This window comes from Miniopterus natalensis, chromosome 10 (assembly GCF_054644295.1).
Source record: "Miniopterus natalensis isolate mMinNat1 chromosome 10, mMinNat1.hap1, whole genome shotgun sequence".
NCBI lineage: Eukaryota > Metazoa > Chordata > Mammalia > Chiroptera > Miniopteridae > Miniopterus > Miniopterus natalensis.
The window spans coordinates 10,056,325-10,059,728 of record NC_142090.1 but is presented as its reverse complement, the minus strand read 5'-3'; the positions used below and the strand labels follow the sequence as shown (position 1 = coordinate 10,059,728).

At 42.2% G+C, this 3,404-nt stretch overlaps 1 pseudogene; it reads right to left on the bottom strand.

Annotated features, from left to right (window-relative positions):
• Nucleotides 1–1,822: 1,822 nt before the first annotated feature.
• On the bottom strand, nt 1,823–2,173 carry LOC107544479 (large ribosomal subunit protein eL21 pseudogene; annotated as a pseudogene).
• Between the last annotated feature and the right edge of the window lie 1,231 nt (nt 2,174–3,404).

The following is a 3,404-nucleotide window of genomic DNA, read 5'->3' as shown; positions in this document are numbered from 1 at the left end:
TTTCTTTAATATATCTTTATTGATTTCAGAGAGAGGAAGGGAGAGGGAGAGAGAGAGAAAAACATCAATGATGAGAGTCATTGATCGGCTGCCCCCTGCAGGCCCCCTGCTGGGGATCGAGCCCGCAACCCGGGCATGTGCCCTGCCCGGGAATTGAACCGAGATCCCCTGGATCCTAGGTCGATGCTCAAACGCTGAGCCACGCCAGCCGGGCTCAATATTATTTTTTATTAGTTTCAAGTGTACAGCATAATGGGAATGTTATCTTTTAAAAATTCAAATAAATAGTAAAGAAATATTTTTAAGATTGGTAATATTTTTCCCTTATAATTCTAGAGGCTTTCCCCCATTGTTTTCTAGCTTCCTGTGTGGCCGTGGAGAAATCTGATTTTGTTCTGACTCTTAGTTCGTTATATATGACCTGTTTGTTTGTTTTCTCTTCAGAAGCTTTTAGGATTACTCATTACCTTCTGAGAGGTTCTAAGAAGTCTCCCCTTTTCTCTTGTTGCTTGATTCCCAAGCATGGGCATGCACACTTTGTTCTGTTCCCAATGGTGATAGCTAAGACTTGGCTAGAACATTTAACAGACTTTTTTAAAAAATATGTTTTTATTGATTTCAGAAAGAGGAGGGGAGGGGAGGAGAGAGATAGAAACATCAAAGATGAGAGAGTTGTCATTGATGGGCTGCCTCCTGCACGCCCCCTACTGGGGACCAACCATGTTTCCTGACCGGGAATCAAACCGGTGACCTCCTGGCTCATGGGTCGACACTCAAATACAGAGCCACGCCAGCCGGCCTTAACAGTCTTTATTCAATGGTTTAAGATTTCAGAATGAACTTCCAAGACATTAGGCTAAATGTTTTTGTATTTATCATCCTTAACCCGTAGATAATTTACAACTTTTCTGACAACTCATTTTTTTATTATAATGTTTTTCTCACTCAAAAGCATGCTTAAATAAATATTCTATAAGTAGCAATATTTTGACATGATGGTGTCAGACAAAGACCCACTCACCAATTCACTTGAATTCACTTTTAGTTAAAAATATCATGTGGACCAAATCTGAATTGTGTGCTGTGTTTGACATTTATACTGGGTGTGTTTTCATGTGCATTGAGAGAGAGGGATTCATCTGTCTGTTTTGAAGTGCTTTTCTGTTTAGTTTTCATTTTGTTGTAAAGGTGTGTGTGTGTGTGTGATAACTATTTTTAGGAGCATGTTGAGTGCAAATTAGTATGCACAGACAAAATCTATGGAACGAACATTTCTCTAAGTGAGAGTGTAAAGGAAACAGTATTCAGATACACAGTGCTGCCCTGCATTAAGACAAATGTTTCAGAATTACAAAGAACACTTTAGCTCCTGGACCTCAGCTACATTCCAAAAAAGCTCTTTCCTTTGCATTTGCACGACTAAAGCAAAACTGCATTGGTTTTCCTGGAACTCAGGGACGACTGGCCTTGGTATAAATCAAGCCTCCTCTAGGAGGCTGATGACTGTTTATACATTTTAAGTGACGACAGTTTTCAGTACCTACTCTTGCTGGAGTCCAGTCTTTTTCTTCTTCTTTTTTTTAATAGTACAGAGACCTTTAATTAAAAAATTTTTTTATTTATTGATTTTAGGGAGAGAGGAAGAGAGAGAGTGAGAGAAACATCAAGTTTTGTTGTTCCACTTATTTATGCATTCATTGGTTGATTTTTGTATGTGCTCTGACTGGGGATTGAACCCACAACCTTGGGGTATCAGGATGATTCTCTATCCAACTGAGCTACCCGGCCAGGGCTAGAGGTGTTTCATGCTTTTTTACACTTGTCATGCCACGAATTCATAGGGAACAGGTTCCAGCAGCCCAGAACCCTTTCCATGGGTCCTCACAAAGTGAGCTTCTCTGGGTGGAGCAAGCTGGTGCTTCCTCAGAACCCAGGTACCTTTCTCTCTGGTTTCCTTCTTTATCTGATAATTTTCCTTCCCACATTTCAGGAAGCGGTCTTGGCTCTTAGATTGCTTAATATGCTCGATACATACACCCATTCTCTTGGCAAGAAGCTTGCCCTTAACTTGTTTGTTCACAACAATGCCCACCACACGCTGGGTGACACTGTAGACTCTTCCAGTTTTGCCGTGGGAACATTTGTGGGGCATTTCTTTTTGAACAGTGCCCATTCCCTTGATGTCTACAGTATCACCTTTCTTGTAGATTCACATGTATGTGGCCAAAAGAACAACTCAAAGGCCTGAAGAACATAGAGCGGGTGCCTCTCCTCTTTCCCTTTGTATTAGTCATTTTGGTGAATGACTGAAAAATAGTGGTTCCAGCCAAAATGTGGAGTCCAGTCTTTTTTGTTGTTTTTGTTAATCCTGACCCCAGGATATTTTTTCCATTGATTTTTTTAGAGAGAATGGAAGGGATGGGGAGAGACAGAGAGAGAGAAACATCAATGATGAGAGAGAAAGAAAGGGAGAGAGAAACATCAATGATGAGAGAGAGAGAGGGAGAGAAACATCAATGATGAGAGAGAGAGAAAGGGAGAGAGAGAGAAACATCAATGATGAGAGAGAGAGAGAGAGAGAAACATCAATGATGAGAGTCATTGATCAGCTGCCTCCTGCACGCCCCCTGCTGGGGATCGAGCCGGCAATCTGGGCATGTGCCCTGACCGGGAATCGAACCTCCGATCTCCTGGATCCTAGGTTGACGCTGCACCGCTGAGCCCCTCCCCGCCCTGCCAGGTGCTTACCCTTGAACTATTAATTTTTTTCCTTCTTTCCCCCTCTGAATTCCTTAACGTCATAAGAAAGCCCATTAAAAGTGCCTCCACAGAGCAAGCAGACTATCCGAATATGGGCCTTTTCTCTGCCCCTAGACATTCCCAGAGCAGTTTGCAAAGGCGTTGCTCCCAGTCCTTCAGCTGACTCACTCTGTCCATAAAGGTGGTAAGTGGAACTGAGCCTCATGGTCAATATTTAGTTCACAGCCCACTTCATGATTCCTGTCCTTCAAACAAGGGGAAAATATGCCTTTTCTCCTGTAACTCCCCAGCCCTTATGTGACTTATTTGCCTCTGCATGTAATGTTCTGAAAATATTATTTACCTAAAAGAAAAAAAGGATTGGAGAGGGTAAAAATAATCACCTGCAAATATCTGTCCTGTACCTTTCTCTTCTGAAGATGGCTCACAAGAAGCAAATATTTGAGGGGAAAACAGCTATAAGTGAGGCAAATACTTGGAATGAAGCAGAGGGCGAGGGGACTAAAGCAGCAGGAAGCAAGTTCGAGATTTATGGCTTCCATAAAATTTGGGAGATGTTAAGGTGGTACAGAGTAGAAGAGACGATTATTCCCCTAAAGGAATTACAGCCCAGTAGGAGAAATGACATGCCCTCTGTGTTGGGT